This window comes from Rattus rattus, chromosome 15 (genome assembly GCF_011064425.1).
Source record: "Rattus rattus isolate New Zealand chromosome 15, Rrattus_CSIRO_v1, whole genome shotgun sequence".
Classification (NCBI taxonomy): domain Eukaryota; kingdom Metazoa; phylum Chordata; class Mammalia; order Rodentia; family Muridae; genus Rattus; species Rattus rattus.
In genome coordinates, this window is record NC_046168.1 from 11596112 (window position 1) to 11615805 (window position 19694).

Here is a 19694-nt window from a genome sequence, read left to right on the forward strand (position 1 = left end):
TAGGAACCCAAGGTCAGGGTGTCCTAGCTCACTTAGCTTCTGTTAAATTGCCTGTTAGTGTGGAACACCTTCCAGCTAAGCACTCAATAGAGCCCCCAACAAAGTCAGAGGCCGTCAGGAACACTTTGTGCCCTAAAGTTATTTTGTTAGCTTCTTTTGCCAGCAGAGCTATGGCAGCCCTGGCCTCTGTGAATGCCAACCATTTAGCCATGACCAGGTCAAATCCCTTGGACAGATATGCCACTGGTCTTTTCCAGGGGCCAGGGATTCCACAAGAACTCCCTAGGCAATGCCTCTAGCCTCAGCCCTATTAAAGTAGAACAAACAGCTTAGTCTAGAAGGCAATGGATGGGGCAAACACCAGAGCCTTTCTCAAGGCTCAGTCATCAGTCACAGAGGCTGCACACGCCAGTATTGGCACAGAGGAGCTTGGCTATCTCAGCATATTCCATTATCCATAGCCAGCAGCATCCAACATCCAGGTCAATGTGAATGGAGATTTGCTGGCTAGCTGAAATGGTTATGGGAAAGTGATTGCTCTCCCTCCTCGAGGTTGTAGCATAGGTATGTGACCTGAAGGGCACACAGCTGAGGCTTCTTGGCTAAGTCTCTCTACCCCAGAGCTTGGAGGTCCTTTAAACAGGCCTGGTGCTAGCTGTCTATATTCCTCCTCAGTGGTCTGACCTACGAAGAGGCCAACCACAGGAGCAGGGTGCTTTGTGGATATTTTTGTCTAAATTCAAACAGGTCTGCACACAGGGAACTGTCAAACAATGCTAGTGAGTCTCTGGACCTCTTCTGATCTATTCCCCCATTTTGTTTCTTGTCTGTTTCCTCAAGGACAGTGACCACTGCATGGGAGAGTTTCTTTCCCTGACTTCCTTTAACTAGATACCTGCTGACACAAACTTTCTGAGCAATTTCTGAAAGTTGAGACCTATTCATCCCTTCAAATCCTTCTAATTTCTGAAGCTTTCTCCTTATGCTTGGGGCAGACTGCACAGCAAAGGTAGTGCTAGTGGCCCACTGATTGTTATGGAGATTAATACCTACTTTGTCCTACAGAGCTTTCCAGAAACCCAGCAGGGGATTCATCAGTGACCCCCAGTTAACAGAAGTTAATTGGTTGGTCTTTTAGTTCCCACTGTTGAAGTTTTGTCTTTCACTGTCTATCATAATGCTAAGTGCAGGCCTGCAAGATCTGGAGTCTGCAAGTAGCCCCTGCAACCCTGCCCCCAAATTAATTCTGATTGGTAAACAAAGATGCCAAAAGATAGTAGTTGGGCAGAAGAGATATAGGTGGGGTTTAGGATTTGAGGGCCGGGGGCGGGGTGCGGATGGGGCAGGAGAAGAAGAACAGGCAGGAGGTGGAGGAAAAGGAAGTGGCCATGTGTTAAGAGTCAAGAAAGCATGGCCCTGAGGGCTGCCCAATTGGGGCTAAGAGCAGCCCAGATGAAACATAGTAAGTAAGAACTCAGGGTTATCAGTAGGAAAATGGATTCTAACAGCCTGGAGGGTAGGCAGCTGTCAAGCTCTTGAGCTGCTTAAGGCTTATGAAAAATATAAAGGCCATGTGCTTTTTTTTTTTTTTTTTTTTTTTTTTAATCCAGAAACTCAATAACAAAGGCAGGGAAAGAAACCCCAGGCCAGGAATTAAAATATTACTACAACATGCCACTTTTAATCTTCCCAATAATGTTTAGGGGGAAAAACATATCCAGTGCTCTTTTACCTTAAAATAGTTTTCAACAGGCTGATAAGGACCTGTGGCTTCTCTGAAGATGGTGGGCTTGGGGTCTTCCAATTATACAAGTCATGGTAGAGAAAGGGAAACATAAATAAATCATGACTGAGGAAGGAGCTGAACTCTGCCCCAACCCACTCCCACCCAGGGGGACCAGGGAATTACTTCTTCCTTCCCTGGTACAATCATTCAGGGGGAGTGTGGTTAGGGGAGGATAGAGGGATGAGTTAAGGAATTATTTCCTCCATGTGGAAATACATGGACAGAACAGACAGAAGTTTTGAATCTTTCTGGGAACCTGGTTGAGTCAAGAGGATTTGGGTCCCCAAAAGAAGGCATGGGTCTTAAGCATGTGAGGCAGCAGGGGAAGGAGGAGCTCCTCACAACAGAGAAAGCCAATGGCTATTACTGGGAAACTAGTGGCTAAAGTCACAGGAGCCGCAGTCACTACTTCAAGCAGGGTCACCACAGAGTTGAGGGATAGCCAGGCAGGGCCCTGGGCATAGGAGAAATTGTGCTCTTCCTCAGAGGCAGCTATAGCTGTAGTCCTAGGATGGCTTTCATTTTAGATCTGTTTCTTCAAGCAGCAGAACTGACAGGAACACAGAGAGACACAGTCACACAGTAAAGTCAGATAGGTGTGGCCACCACACATTCGTATACCTGAATAGACCATGGGAGTCTGGTGATGTCACCCATGGATCTTAGACATGTCCTAACCAGGTGGTGCCTCCTACAGACTTACGTAGGGAAACCTACTACTGTTCTGTTAAGTGGCCAGCTTGTCAAAACTACTTTCTCCTTATTTGTTTAGATCCCTGGATTACTGATGCTTTCAACATTGATCAGAGATTCTTGTTTTGCAGTGTTCAGTACTCAGTCCTACGTGTGATACCTATATCAGCTCTAAACCGGAAGGCCCAGGCGCATCACAGGAGAGAGGATAGGAACACTAATGAGAGGATGAGGAGGGTGCTGCCTTTTGTACACAACAGGGCCAGTGCATTCACGAACACAGAGCAGCTATATCTGCACAGGAGCTCCACAAGATCAATTCAGTCAACATTCTAGAATAAACTAGGGAGGGCCCTGAGGAGCTATTGACAATTGATCAGGGCTGGAAGGGGAGGTTGCCATCTTCGTTTGGGAAGTAAGGCGACTAGTAGGTTGCTCTCACTCCTGCAGCTGGCCCTGTGTGCACGTGCATGTGGGCAGCACTGATTGGACTCTAAGGGGAGATTAGAGCTGGATAGTATCAAGATACACTGCGTACATACTTACTGGCTACATGTGCAAAACTGTCAATAAATAAAAAAGCACTCTAAAATGATGCACCCTTCAAGTGTTTGTGTGTGTGTGTGTGTGTGTGTGTGTGTGTGTGTGTGTGTGTGTGTGTGTGTGTGTGTGTGTTTCAAGCCCAGGAGACGTTAACAGGTAGTGTGAGAATGTTTCAATAGGTAGTTGAAAGCTGGCCTGGCAACACCAAGGAAAGAGCCAAGAAGGTGTAGGGTGAGATCTGTTCAGGGCAGCCTGGAGAAATGCACACAGTGCACATACAGGGATGCAGGGCACAGTAAAGTAATGCAGCTATTAACTCCGCATGGGGAGCACCATGTGTGGAAGGGATCCCTGTGGAATGCAGGGTCTGCAAAGGCTTCATGAGAGGAAACCCAGGGAGGACCTGAAGGATAACATTGTAGAAATGAACGATACCCATTGAACAGTTAAATAGAGAAGCGTTGTAGTGATCCAGGTACCAGGGTCCAGGGAAAGAAAACAGTAACTGTAAATAATTTGCCTTGTCCCTGTGTTGCCCTGTTCAATTCATAACCATCCAGGGATGATGAAGCCATTACCAGGGAAGGAGATGAACGTGAGTGAAACTCTTGTGTCCTAGCACGGTACTGTAGAGCAGAGTTTTATAAATTCATTTCCTCCCAAATGAAATATTCCTTCCAGGAAGACTCAAGAGACTCCAGAAGTAAACAAACTTCACAGGTCTGAAAAGGCTAAAACTCAGGGCTTCACTGCAGCCATGTTCCAGCTTTTAGAAATGAGCAAGCAACCACTACATGTAAGGAGACTGACCAGCAGGGCAAAGGCTGAAGGGATCCTGGGAAGTGGAGTCACCACATCACTCCTGGCATATCACCTTTCTGAGTCATCACTCAAGCTGGAGCAGGCTTTTGGATGACAGGGCTACCTTTGAGTCACCCATGCTCTTGTAAATAGCTTCTCACCCTGTGGATAACCTCTGTGAACTCATCAGCTCACTGAGTTACACTGGTGCAGGGCAACTTGCAGTCTCTCTCAGTTCACTATCTGGGGTCTTACACAGTGCAGAGCCCAGAGGGCATCTGCAGAGAGTTCCAGCTTCTTGCGTCCTGTGACAAAGAATGGGATCAGAGAGGAACGGGAATAATGGTAGAACAGAGAAAGGTTATTAAGGAAGAGACAGGCACCCTGAGAATGAAGGAGGTCAGAGGGCTGGGAAAGCTCTAAGGCTCAGAGTCATGAACCGTCATGGTCCTCTGCGTTTGTCTATCGGGGCTTTTCTCAAGCATGCTCTGTTCCTTATGTACATGCAGTCCTGGGAGGGAAGCGCTTTTAGTCTTTCTGCCAAGTGGCTTCTTTCCTATGTTAATCTTTTTTAATATAATAAATATATAATTATTATATAATAAATATAATATAAATATATAATTTATAAACTCCTAAAAGTTATAAATATATAAAAATATAAAATACATTTAATATAATTTAATATAATGAATATTATAATTATATATATAATTCCGTGTCTGTGTGTCTACTGAGTGAGTGCCAAGGTAGAGGCCAGAAGAGGGCATTGGATCTTTTGGAGTTGGTGTTTATAGACAATTATGAGCTGCCCAGTGTGGGTGCTAAGAACTGAGCTCTAGCCTTCCACAAAAGCAATGAACATTTGCACCTGCTAAGCCATCTCTCCAGCTGATCCTATGCTAATCTTGATGGCTTACCTTCTCCCTCTCCCAATTAAGAAAAAGCGAGTAGGGTCATTTGAAGGAAAGTACATCACTCACTCTTGAAGAGCCTGCTTCCCAGGGGACCATAGTTAATGTGATGAGCTACCTGGAGCGAGGCCCGAGGCCTCCCTGCTTGAGGAATTCTTTCTTAAAATCACCAATTAGTGCCCATCAAAGGTGTTATTTTCCTGTACAGCTGATAAGGATCAGGATTCCAGTAGGGGGGCGGTTTCCCTAAAGCCCTCCAGATACTAGCAACAATATTCAGAGCAGCACTCTTGATGCTTGAAATGCATCCCTTCTTTTATCTGATCCAATTCTTTTAGCACCTGTATAGTTTGATTTTTTTTTCTTTCACGCCCAAGGACTTTAACAAGCTCTTGTTAGCCAGTAATAACTTTTGGAGCCCCCACAGCCCAAGAACAGAGCAGCTCATCAGCGAAAAATCAAGGCAACTTATTTTATTATTGGGAGAGTTTATAAAAGGACAATTAATTTTGTCCCTTAGTCTTAGGTGACTCTCAGGCTTCAATCCTGTTGCTACAGAGAGTGACATTAGATTCGGGTCAGAGACAGTGGCCACAGTGTGGGGTGAGGGGGTGGCACTGCCCTTGGCCTTCTGCCCCACTAGAGTATGACCATGCAGGTCCACTAGCTCCTCTTTTTGTATTAATGCATCACAGTACTGTAAGATCAGATTGAAGCACAGGAAGAGGATGGAAAAACATGGCACCCAAGGAGGGGCCCTCGCTCCATGGAGTCTTGTGAAAGACCCACACCAAGTGAGAAGCAAGAATTCCAACATAATTTATATTTGCTGTGATGTTTGCAGACACAGAGGGTTGTATATGTGTGTGCGTGTGTGTGCGTGTGCGTGTGCGCGTGTTTGTTTGAGTATACAGGAACTTGGTTGTGCAGAGCGTCATCACTCATTTCCCAGATAATGTCATGAATCTCGGGAAAAGCCACCAACTTTCTTTACAGCAGAGATAGCCTGTTTCCTGTTTTCCTGCCCTGTAGAGTTCACCTCATCCACCGTAACCCTGCTGAGTACTCCTAGAGTTCACCTTGTGGACTGGAACCCCGTCAGTCCTCCCAAAGTATATCTTACCTACTGTAGCCCGACAGTCCCCCAAAGTACACCTCCCTACTGCAACCTTGTCAGTCCCCCTAAAGATCAATTTGCCTCCTGTAATCCTGTTGAGGGCCTTTAAAATCTACCTCGTTGACTGTCACCCTGTCACTGAAGAAAATAGTTCTCAAACCCACAAAGTCCTACATAAAGACATTGTAAAGATACTGAATTGTGCCTCTCTCAGAGAGGCCACAGCCATGCTCACTGTCTTCTCAGTGACCTCTTCCTTTTTCCTAGCCCATGTGCTTTAAAAAAAAATCTATATTCAAAAATTCAGGCTATCAGCTGCTAAAAAAATAAAAAGTAAAAACCAAAACCAAAAAAAAAAAACAAAAAACAAAAACAACCTCATCACAAGGCCTGATGGCCTGAGTTTGATCTCTGGGACAAAACTCACAGTGGACAACTCCTAAAAGTTGTCCTCAAAGTTCCATAAAGAGGGACACACACACACACACACACACACACACACACACACACACACACTGCACATATACAATTATAATAAATCAAATATTTTTGAAATGTGCTTTAATAACCTCAACTCTGCTTCATACTGGTTGACCACGAAATCCTTTTCTGTTTCAAGGCCAAGGATTTAGTTTTACCCAAGAAGAGGGGGAGAGGAGAACCATACAAGATCAATGGAACTCCTCGGGAGTCTGAAGGTGACCACGCGAGGCTGGCTCCCCATCAACAAGCTCACGTGGACCTCTCTTCTGTGAATCCCTCCCATATACTGTAAAGGACTTGATGCCAAGAACTGTGATGTAACTCATGAGTAATACTGACTGGAGGGCTGGGAAGATGACTTAATCGGCACATTGCAGGCACAAGAGAAGATGACTTAATGACGATGATGACACTGCATGCACGAGGACTGAAGACAGATGACTAAGATGCGTAGAAGTCAGGTGCATCATACATGCTTGTAAACATCGTGCTGAGAACCAGAACTTGCTGGTGATCTCCAGAGCTTGCTGGCAACTAGTGACCTTCAGGTTCAATGACAGACTCTGTCTCAAAAATTGAGGAAGACGTCGAAACTCATACTGTGGCCTCTCTATAAAAGTGCACACATACAAATAAGTTAGGGAAAAATCACTACTAGAGTCAGTATGATCTGACTTGTTGGCTAGTATCTGCTTCTGTTTCCTGATGACAGCACCTAAGAGTTTTAGAAGGAAGCAGCCTTTTCCTGTTATTGACTGTAGCTAAACTTTCTCCAAGGCAACAGGGAGGAAATGAAAAATAGCAGAATCTAGCACTCTTGGAAGTTAGTCAGCACTGGCCACAGCACCTGCTTGCTGCCAAGGATAACAGAGACCGGAACCCGACTTCTGACAACTTCCGGTCCTGGGAAGGAAAGCTCCTTTTTGCACAGAGCCTTCTGAGGTGATAAACGGTGGTGAACATTCTTACAATTCACACAGAAGGTCCGATAGAGATGAGGAAGGGGAAGGAAACCCAGGCCACTGCTTCTCCCCTGGATCCCATCCCTGGAGCCACTAAACACCCTGTGGTTTCCAAAGCACTTTGCATGCTCCCCTGCTTCATGCTGCTGCGAACCAGTGGCATTAGAACTGGAGGACCTATTGGCCGTTGGTGGCTGTTAAGAGAGGAGTCAGTTTTCTTTAAGAGTGTAGCCGCTGGGAGGTCAACTATGCTCCAGAAGATGACCTCAGACCCATGGCCAGCACAAGAGGGACTTGGTGGGTTACAAAAGAAAAATAAGAAGAAACAAATTTGGGAGGGGTGCGATAGGTCTGGGAGAAATTAGTGGGAAAAGTGGAAGGGGTTCATATAATCAAAATTCACTTTGCATTTACGTGTGAGACTCTTGGAGAACTAATAGAAAAAAAATTTTTTTGGAAAATTATCCTGTAGGCTTCAGAGATGGCTCAGCAGTGTACTGCTTTAAAAGAGAACTGGAGTGCAGTTCCCAGCGCCCACACCAGATGGCTCATAACTGCCTGTAATCCCAGCTCTAGGTGATCTCATATCCTCTGCAGGCACCCATGTACATGTCACACACACACACGTGTAAATAAGAGAAATCTTTAAGGAAAATCATCCTGCTTTTATTGTAAAACAAACAAACAAACAAAAACAATTAACTAGGGATTATACAAATAGGAAGAAGAGGTTTAAGCTGGTTACAGTTTATTCAAAGCAATCAGAAGCGTAGTCAGTGGTCAATTACTATGCTAATTGATAAGGTATTGGCTTATACTGATGGGGGGTAGTGGCATTTGCACCCAGAATCTCATACCCATTAGGTAACACTCTAGCACTGAGGTACATTCTCAGCAAGTTAAAGATACATTGTCTGTGGAAAAGCAGCCATTGTTTCATTTCCATACTCTATCTACTAAGCACAAGGGGTCTGTGCACCTGTACCGATGAAGTCTCTTCTGGCTGCTCCTACCTGATCCTTACACAGACACAGAGCTTTTGTGGTCCTTGCACTCCACATTGAATTCTGTTTCTAGAGAGCACCTCAGGTTGTGAACCACCCATCTTCACCCCTGACTTGACTATCCCCACCTCGAGTCCTCCTGTCTCCTGTGCTCTAGCGCCACAAGGCCGAGCCTCTTGGAAAACAGCCCGCTTTTCTCCTTGGCCTTGACCACTTTTCCCCACCAGCTCCAGGGTCCATTTACAATGTGGTAGGAGAACAGGTCAACGAGATGCACCAAGAAGCTCATAGCTAGAAACGCTGGTGTTCTGTGTGCTATGCAGAATGGCCTGTGATGGCTGCATTTTCAGTTTGGGATGAGTGAGTTTCTTAAGCATATAGCAAGCAAAAGTGACAGAACGAAATAACAGAAGCAAGAAAAACAGATACCAAAGCGTCGTCAAATCAGGACTTTATCACATTCTGCAGAGGATAGGGAAGCAATGTTATCAACAGAGCAAGGGAATGGGCTCGGCAGGATCCTGGTCTGGCTGGATGTGACAGGTGGGAGCGGGTGGGGGATCGCGTCTCTGCCAATCTTTAATGAAACAGCTCTCTGAGAAAATCTTAGTTTGTGCACATACCTTTACTCAGGGTGGGCTTGTATTCAGACACTTTTAGGGAAAGCCAGAGCTTCCCCTTGGAGAGTGGAAAGGGGTTTTTCTTTCTTTTTTTTTTCTTACTTCTTTTAATTGTTGAATATTTTATGTATTTACATTTCAAATGTTATTCTCTTTCCTGGTTCCTCCTTCTCCCATCCCCAATCTCTGCTTCTATGAGAATGTTCCTTTTCCCACATACCTACTCCTACCTCACCACCCTGGCATTACCGTACACTGGGGAATTGAGCCTTCACAGGACCAAGAGCTTCTCCTCCCATTGATGCCAGACAATGTCATCCTCTGCTACATATGCAGCGGGAGCCATGGGTCCCTCCATGAGGAGATACAGGGACAAAGAGTGGAGCAGAGACTGAAGGAAAGACCATCCAGAGACTGCTCCACCTGGGGATCCATCCCATATGCAGTCACCAAACCCAGTCATTACTGCTGACGCCAAGAAGTGCTTGCTGACAGGAGCCTGATGTGGATGTCTCCTGAGAGGCTCTGCCAGAGCCCTACTGATACAGATGAGGATGCTTGCAGCTAATCATCCGACTGAGCATGGGGACCCCAAAGGAGGAGTTAGGGGAAGGACTGAAGGAGCTGAAGAGGTTTGCAACCCTATAGGGAGAAAAACAGTATCAACCAACCAAACTCCCCCTCCCCCAGGGCTCCCAGGGACTAAACCACCAACCAAAGAGTGCACATGGAGGGGTTTTGTTAAGATGAACTTTAATTGGCTGGGTCGTAAGGTATTGGCGATACCTCATCTTCATGAGGAGGCATTCCGGGAAGTTGAGCTTGTAATTTCACCAGGGGTTACATAAAATTCCCCAGGTAGAGTGTGGGTCGGGCTCCCGGGATCAGGCAGCGAAGAGGAAGCCCACTTAGAGAAGGGAATCGCCCAGTTTTCACTGAGCTCAGGAACTGAGCTGTCTGGACATGGTAGACTACAACCTTAGTGGCGAGGTGCAACAGGCTTTCTCTCCCCTGCTCTTCTGGATCCCCATGCCGGTTATGGACGTCTTCATACTATGGGATAAACCATAGCAACCCTACTGGGAACAGTTTACTTCCCAGCTGTTCTCAAGTACACAGTATTTTCAATACTCTCTATTTCTGTGTCCCCATTACACAGGTACGGGGTGAGCCTGGCCCAGAACAGGGTGGGTCTTTTTTGGATGAAATAAAGGCCTCATCGTTTCCAGAATCTGCTTTCATCAAGCTTAAACAGCACATGAACATTTCCAACGTAATGCGACAGGTTTTTTCTCCCCCTCAGTGAACCAGATACAGGCCCATTTAGACCAGATTACAAGTAGATAAAGGCAGGTTTATTAGGAGACAGTTCTCACAGATGGAGGTCAGTGAAGTCATGAATTAGGGCTAAAGCAAGGGGGTTTTATAGAGCTTAGATGAGGAATGATAATGTGTCAGCTAGGAGCCAGAACTATACCTATACATGGTCAGAAACTGAGCCCCTGCGGGCACTCTTGGGTGGATTGCTGGAAACTCGGAGACAGGAGTGATGATGTGTTAGCCCAGAGTTTTCTCTGAGCAGCAGGGGAGTTTTCTTTGTGCAGGTGGGGTTGGGGGAAGGAGGACAAATGGGGTCTCCCAGTTTGTGAGGGATGAGCAGGGGTTCCAGCCTAACACAGTGTACCACCCTGACCCCACTAGGGCTACATGCAAAGCAGAACATATGCAAAACAACAATAAAATGTGATATCAAAACGCAGGAGAAGGCTGGCCTTATGTAAATAACCCACCAAGCCTTGCTATAATGATAGCTGGAAAGATAAGCTCTCACCATTCTCTGGCCAGCTTCCATTGTCAATAATGTCTTCGTTGATAAATTATATCAGTCGATGTTTGCCCATGTGCTCATGTGTCCACCTGTCTGTGGCATAAGAAACGGGAGATCTCAGCAGGTGCCCTACGGACTGACTGGCTCATCCCTAATGATGCTGCTCTTTCCTGACTCTGTTTCATTATCTCCTGGGTCAGGACCCAGAGCAAACACGGCAGGGCTGGAGCAGTAATGTGGTTTATACTTTCTAAGAACACATGAGCAATGACACACAGCGCAGTATCCACAGGGGAGAGCACGCTCACATGACATCAAGCGAGATGAGCAGACGCCAAGTCATAATTGGAGAAGCTGAGGTCTAAGCAGAAACACCATGCTTGCGATCAGACTTGGGGGTGGAAAAAGCAAGCCCTCCTGGAAATCTGCAAGAACAGCCGCAGGAGTCAGAGAGGCAAGCGGTAGTTCACCAGCCAGGATGCCTGCGTTTTATAAACAGGCTCCACTATCTGCCCTGTGGTTTTGATGGAGTAAATCAGGCTCTCTGTGCCTTGTTTTCCAAGGCTTTAAAGTGGGTTACCTAATTTTTTTCTATGGTGTTTTAAAGTGTGTCTGTGTGTGGGATGTACCTGTAAATGTAGGTGTCCACAAATGTCAGAAAGGCTATTGGATGCCCTGAATGCTGGCTGCTTCTGAGCTCACTGGCAGGAGTCCTGGGAACCGAACTTCAATCCTCCACAAAAGCAGTTTAAGTTCTTCACCATTTCTCCAGCCCCCTTCCTTGACTTTAAATGTAGCAAATGCTGGCACCTAGCTGGTTGCTGTCACCAAGGTTGCTGTGAGCCTTACATAGAGATAACAAGTGGGAAAGTTGGTGACCTGGGAGTACCCACTGCAAGCAGCCATGATTCCTGCCATAGCTGAGATCATTTTCTCTGGGTTGGGTCTTGACTAAATCTTAGCAGCTTTAATGGCATCTGAGAGCCATAAGGCCTCAAGTAAAACCATTCCTTACATCATCCACTTCAAGGCTTGGGGTGTGGTGTAGAAGAGGAGTTGGGAAAAACTAAGAATTAGAGGGTTGTTGGCACATGGTCTGAGAATGGAGTAGTTGGAGAATTCTGAATGCTTGGGAAAAAAACTCCAACATGAGACTTGTGACTTTTTCTTTTTTGTTTTTTCAAAACACAGAACTGTTTTTGGAGTATGTTTCATGCTCCACCCAGGTTGTATTGGCTGGTTTTGTGTGTCAACTTGGCACAAGCTGGAGTTATCACAAAAAAAAAGGAGCCTCCGTTGTAGAAATGCCTTCGTGAGACCCAGCTGTAAGGCATTTTCTCAATTAGTGATCAAGATGGGAGGACCCAGACCATTGTGGGTGGTGCGGTCCCTAGGCTGGTGGTCTTGGGTTCTATAAGAAAGCAAACTGAGCAAGCCAGGGGAAGCAAGTCAGTAAGAAACATCCCTCCATGGCCTCTACATCAGCTCCTGCTTCCTGACCTGCTTGAGTTCCAGTCCTGACTTCCTTTGGTGATGAAACAGCAATGTGGAAGTGTAAGCTGAATGAACCCTTTCCTCCCCGAATAGCTTCTTGGCCATGATGTTTGTTCAGGAATAGAAACCCTGACTAAGACACAGGTGTAGCGCATGGGACTAAGTTTACCTCAGCTGATGTTATTTCTGTGCCTTTATGGAAAAGCACGTTTTGCTCGTGTGTCTTCACTTTGGGATTGAGCACCTTACTCATGTGATCCTTCTTAACCCTCAAAGTATAAATTGCCCGATGCTCTGAATGAAGTTGGCTACTGCACGGGTACTACCTCATTTTAGGCCCGGCTCTCCCAGGTTTGTGCTGCCAACTTGAGTAGTAAATTGCCGTGGTCTTGGGGATAATGCCTTGTCCAAGATTCTGAATGTAAACATGTTGCAGACAAATAAAGGACATGAAAGTAGAAATTTTAGTTAGGAATGGCTAATAAGGTATTTCTCCGTTGGTGAAATGAGCCAATTCAAACCAGATTAGATTATATTAAATGCAGATTCATTAGAAGCTGCCCTTGGGCAAGTTCACTGTCCCCAAGAACCTATAGCTAAAAAATTTATTGATTAGCTGCTAGCAGGATGAATAGTCTCTGAACCAAATCTGAGATGGTCATGTAAAGGGAGTTACTTGAGGGAAGGGTTTTTAAAGGGGAAAACCACAAGAAGACCTTCAATATCTATGCAAGCAAAGAAAATTAGTCTGTTCTGTCAAGTTAAGTAGTTAAGACAACTGAAAACAATGTTTGGGTATCTGCATAAGCAAGTTAGAGAAGCAAAAATAGCAGTCATATTGTAATGAGTAAGCAGTCAGGACATCTTTGGGGTGGGGGTGGGGGTGGGGGTGCTCACCGAGTCAGGGTTTTTGGAATCTTATCTTCCAGTGTCTACAGTCAGTGACAACCAGCTGGTGGGTACCAAGATGGATACCTAGCATAAAATGGAGCTTCTTTGGCAATAGCAACCAGAGACTAGATGTCTGCAGATAATAGTACAGCCTTGCATCAGAAACCCAGAGGCCTTTTCTGTGATTCACTCACTTGTAGGATCCTTCCAAAGGCTCCAAACAGAATCACAACCTACCACTGGCACCTCAAATGCCATCTGGTCTGTTACATCACTCGATCTAAATAGTGGGGCAGCCTGGACCTGTTGAACAACCTTCTCCTGTTCTAGACCTGACTAAAGGTAAGCGACTTTCTGATTTATTTCATATATGGGCCTGAGTAACATATCTAAATGAGAACTGTGCTGTCTGTAGAGTCCAAATAGGCCCACCCAGATTTGTGCTTCTTTCTGGATGGCAGAAGACCCATATGTTCCTATGGGAAAGACGGGAGAAAGGCAAACATTGAGACTCTCAGGAGGTTTATCAAGGTCCCTCCTCAGGAGAATAAGCTGATTTCTAGACTTGAGCCACTTTGCAGACCCAGAACCACTTGAATGAAGAGATGCCCAGGCTGCCCTGAGAAAGGACTATCTCTGAATGGTCCACACTACTAGACTCTAAAAATGTCACTGAGGTAAAAAGCCCTTGGATTTTGCTTGGAGAGATTTCCCATGCTCTGATGAACTTAGGTTTTACCAACAAATCCAAAGTAGTTCCTTCCAAAACTCCATTCGTCCCCTGGCCTCTGTAATTCCTACTGTAACTGAAAGGCCACAATACTGGATGGAGAGGGGATCTCTCAGAATCAGCTTCAATTCACAACCATAGCAAATAGACCCTTGATAGTCTGATTGTTTCTTTTCCACCAGTGTACAGTTCCTACTGTGAAGTTCTGTAGGTCCCTCTGGAGAAAGAACTAGAGAAAGGCTAACAGTAAATGCTTAATGTATTCTATCAGGATCCTTCATCAGGGGAACCTATCTGTCCCTTTATTCAAGAGATTCTGGGTGTGCAAACTGGCACAAGTCTGGAAATTGATTCATTGGCCAAAATTCTCTTTTTTGCCATGAGCCAATGTAGCCCTTCATTTGTTTGAGAAAGTTTCTACCTATACAGATTAAACAAAAATATACTAGGCTTCTTATGTATTTCATGGCTGCTGAGCCAGTCCCAAAAGTCCATTTAAATCATGTCACCTTGAAAATCCCTTTGCCCGTGCTGTCTATAATGCGTCAGGCCCTGGTGGACATCACTTTGGGTATGTTGCCCATTGAGATAACTTACTCTTGCTACTCCAAAGCCCAATTAAACTCATTGCATTTAATTATCCATTTGAGTAACAGCATCTGCAACCCTAGGGTCATGGACATGGAAAAGTACAATGCCAGAGCTCTTCATATTTGCTGGTGCCCCTCTTAGGACTTTGTGTTTTATAGGATTAATGAAGGACACATCTTCTGGGCCTTCCTGTTGTGGAGGATTGGGTTCCACAGAGGGCACCCACCCTAGCATTTCAATTTCCCTGAGCCTCAAGATCCCTTGATCAACACTAAGCCAAGGGATAGCAGGCACCTCCAACTCCTTTTCAATAGGCCAGCTATGACAAATGCTACGGCCAACTCTTCAAATGTTTGACACCCTTTTAACCGTGTGAGCTTTCACAGTAAACTTAGAATCTCCACTCACTTGGCCATATCAATAAACTCTACCTGATTTAATTTTATGTTTTATCCACCATATCCAGTTCCTTCCACCAGTACCTCACACCCTTACAATCTACTCTTACACTTATTTCCCAGATTTCTGCTCGAATGAATTAGCAGACTCATTAAACTTTATAATAATATAGCTCACCTCCTCATCGACTACACTTTCTATCTCCCCTCTAGGAGCCTGTTTAACCTTTGTCTGGTTATAGCCCAGAGGCAACCATCAGAAGGCCCGGAGGACATCAGTATTGTCTTGCCTGGAGGTGGTTACAGCTGGTTTAACAGACAATAGGGTTTTATTTCCTTAGAAGGTGCCGGTTGAGATGGTGCTCTGCTCTTATTATGAGGGCTTCAGTTTGATTCTCTGCACCTTGAGCTCTGTGCTGCTGGGGAGAAGACACTCTTCCGGGGCACGCCTGGAAACCTGTAGGCAGTGTCTGGACAGTTGTTTCACCGAATTCCCCATTTTCCTTTGCCACTGTACCGTGAGCCACCAGAATTTGGTTAATTTTGTCCCTAAACTCATCCTTTCCTTTCATCAGTTTCTCCAGCAATGCTTGAAGCAACCAGCCAGCATTGTTACTTTTCTTATTTCTCCACAAATTATCAAGTTTTATGTACAGAGTCACTAACTCCTTATTCCACACAGCAAGACTTCCAAATATTTCTAACCATCTGTTCTCCATACTGCCAGGGGAGTCTTCAGTAACTGTAGGTATTGGCAAATTGACAAGCCTGCTCCATGTACTGAAGAAATTCATCTTTATAATTCTATTTCCCTATAATTATTTCTGGCACCACAGTGCATATTAGTCAGGGTTCCCTAGGGGAATGGAACTGTGCATATACATTGTATATATACATTATACAATTTCTCATGTATATGTATACTGAATATATATTATGATTTATTAGTGTGGCTTGCAGGCTGTGGTCCAGGTACTCCAACAATGCTTGTCTCCCAAAGGAAATCCAAGAATCCAGCAGGATGTCTCAGCTGGTTTATTATATATCATAATCCCAAAGAAGCAGGCTCTAAGGTCATTTAGGCAAAAGAGAGGACAGGCTGGCCAAGATCAAAGAGTAAATGCTTCCTTCTTCCATGTTTTATGTAGGCTATCTCCAAATGGTGTGGCCCAGATTTAGGGTGGATCCTCAAAATATACATATTTAGGGTGGGATCTTCATACTTCAAATAGTCAAATAAAGAAAAATCCCTCACTAGTGGTGATTTAGCAAGCATGCCTGACAACTCATATTTTTGTACTTACAACCCCAAGCCTGCTTGATTCAGTAAAATAATGGACATCTTGACAGCTTCAGGTATATCCCTGCCCCAGACAGACTGCACATAGTCAAACTATCAAATGCTGGTGGTTGTCTATATACGTTACTGTAGATCACTGTGCATCCATCACTGTAGATCACTGTGTATCCATCACTGTAGATCACTGTGCATCCATCACTGTAGATCACTGTGCATCCATCACTGTAGATCACTGTGCATCCATCACTGTAGATCACTGTGCATTTATTACTCTATTTCATTGTGTGTCTATTACTCTGTTTCACTGTGTATCTATTACTCCATTTTGCTGCAGATTTATTATGGTTTAATACTGTATATCCATCACTGTATCTCATTGTGTATTAATTCCTACGTATCACTTGTATATCACTCTGCATCTATTGTATATATCACCGCATGTCACTCTACATCACTGTGTGTGTGTATGTATAGTGCTATGACTAGAAGGTAAGTTGTTTCAGAGTTTCCGAACAGACCCGGAGCTTCCACTGACAGCAAAGCTGTCACCAGACACCATCTGAGGCCTATGGCTGCTTTGTTGTAACTAACACATTTGTCATTTCAACCAACATTTTCAAAAGTGTGATACTTTGTACTTTCTTTGTTGTGTTACACAGAAACCTTCATTACATTGGTGCTAAACTGATGTGTGTTATTTGGGGTAACCTTCATTTGTCTTCCCAGGGCATGGTCACAGGAGTTTTTGATTTTTCTACAAAGGTATGTTTTGCTAACCAGAGACACATCATGTCTAAAGACTCATGATAAATGAACTCGTTTGTTTGTTTGTTTGTGTGTTTGTTTGTTTGTTTGTTTGTTTGTTTAAAACAGAGTCTCTGCTGGTTTCCAACTCACCCTACAACCTAAGTCAACCTTACACCCATAATCCTCCTGTCTCTGCCTCCCGTATTCTGAGCTTACAGGAATGTGTCCACAGGCTTGGCTGCCAGTGAACAATGTCCCTTGGGTTGGTTCAATGGGTCAGCCTGTGAACGTACTTGTTTCCAAGCCTGACAATGTGAGTTTGATCCCCAGATCCCACAGGATGGATAGAGAGGCTCAACCCCACAAGCTAAAGTTCTCCGACCTCATCAGACACGTTCTCTAAATAAATGTGAAGAAAATTGAAAGAAAGTGTCCCTCAGGTTTCTGAGCTTCTGTAATTTCAACTTGTGCTGCCTTAAGAATGTCAGTTTTCAAGAAGGCCACTTTCCATACTTATACTATGTTTTTGTTAGTACAATGAAATATTAGGGCCTAGAGAGCTTTATACAGAAGAATACTTATTTTGACCATTAGATGTTCATTTGTTTGTTATTTGTTGAGTACCCAGGCTGGCCTCAAGGTACTGTGTAGCAGAGGATGACCTTAAATTTCTGATCCCCCTGCCTCCACTTCCTTAGTACTAGGAATACAGACATTGCCATGCACCAAGTCCTTGTTTTATGGATTAGACGACTAGCTTTTTGCATGCTAGGAAGGAGCCCTGGCTTCCTTCATTTGTCTTCCCAGGCCATGGTCACTCATATTTGGCCACAGGAGTTTGCTCCTGGCCTTTTGGGAGCTCCCATATGGAAACAACAGGGGAGGATTAAATCTACACCAACTCTTGAAACTATAAATGAAAGTAATTATATAGGAAATATTGACATGAGGCAAACTATGCAAAATAAAGAGGAACATCTCAAGGGCTGATTCCATTCGAGGCATATTTCATAAACTACACCAATAAGTGGAAATTTGGGATATCTTTGAAGGATATGGAACCTCTCTCAGCTCTTGATGAGCTGTGCCAGAATGGGGTTAGGGTGGAGGTGAGGTGGCAGCTGGAGCTCTGGAAAACCCTGCAGCCACCGAAGCTGTCCAAAGCCAGGGACTTCTGCATTGTTGTTTGCAAATTCAAAGGATGAAACTCAGGCACCGCAGAGGGTGAGTTTTAGGAGAAGTTTTTTTACAGATACATGGGCGAGAGAAAAAAAAGACAAAGCTGTGTACAGCAGGATTGAGTCCCTGGAGACCGAGCAGAGGAACTGCTCCTCTATGGCTGTCTAGAACACTTACAGAAGAAACATGGAGGGGTGTGTGTAGTCAGTGAAGCTGGCTCAACCACGAGGTGTCCAGTTTTAGGGACACCCTCACATTCAGCCTCCAGGCAAGGTAAGGGCTGAAAAGGAACCAAGGAGCAGAGTTCTCCTTTTATTTCTGGCCTCCAGTAAGTAGAGAGTCTTAGAATTGCTGCTGGAGGCTCTCTGGTCTCCTGATAAGTTTCTATCTTCTGTTCCCAACAACATGTTTAACATTATAAGTAAATACAGAAGCAAGTTACAGAGTATGGGCTTTGGGAAGCACAGAAGAAACCACAAGATCTCGGTGTTGGTTTATGGACGGAGCCAGTAATTCAAGGGGACAAAGGATATGTTACTGGAAACTACAAAGTTTATTAGAAGTTATTCATACCATGGATAGACAGACAGAGGGACAACCGCATATTGGGATCTCTGAAGGCAGTCGGAACTCTTGTGGCCAGGAAGGGAGTGTCCACTGACACTTTCTGAGGATTGGAAAGCTCCAGAGCAAAGCCTGAAGTCAGGCCTTCTGATTCACAGGCAGGATGTAGGTAGTGCCAATATTGTCAAAAATTCACTCCCGGGCAGTAAATCCTGTCTGTGCTAACTAGTGACTCACAGGCAACATCTCAGTAGGATGCCTGCCTGGGTCTGTGAGAGCAAATCTTGAGCAGAGGCCAGATTTCAGCATTACAAAGCGAAAGGAAGAGGGCATCCTCAAAATGTGGTGACCGAGCATCCAACATCTAGAAACTTCCTGAGACCGGAGGTGGAGTAGAAAAGGAGAGGAGGGAGGGAGGGAGGAAAGGAGGGAGGGATGGGGGGAGGTAGGGAGGGGGAGGAAAAGGGAACAACAGAGGGAGAAAAGGGGAAATGATGGAGGGAAGAGGGAGGGGAGGAATGGAAAGGAGGAGGGAGAGGGGAGGGTAATGGAGGGGGAGGGAAAGGGAAGAGTATAGAAGCAAGAAAGAGAGGGGAGGCAGGGGAGGAGAGGAGAGGATAGAAACACCTGTGGAGACATCAGTGCTTGTAACAGCCATGAGAACAGGGGACTTTAAAATTGACCAGTGTCCAATGCAAACAGGCCAAGTAAGAACAACAATCAAAATGTGAAGGGAGCCCCCGGGAGAGCCTGACAGACAGACGGGCAGCGTAAGTATAGACTCCCATTCCAAGAGAGATCTCTGCCTCAGGGAGAAACTACTGTGGACAAGGCCCACACTGAGAAGTGAAGTAAATGGAGAGGAAGATACAAATATAGCCAAGCTGTTTGGAGAGAAAACTGACCACAGAGAGAATAAAAACATATTTCTGTCTTTGGGAAAACAACCAAAATGGGGTCCGGAGGTAAAGAAAGCTATGACATCATCCTGATGTAGATTTCTCCTCTGAGGTACAAAAAAACTCTCCTACACTGAAGACATCCCTGGA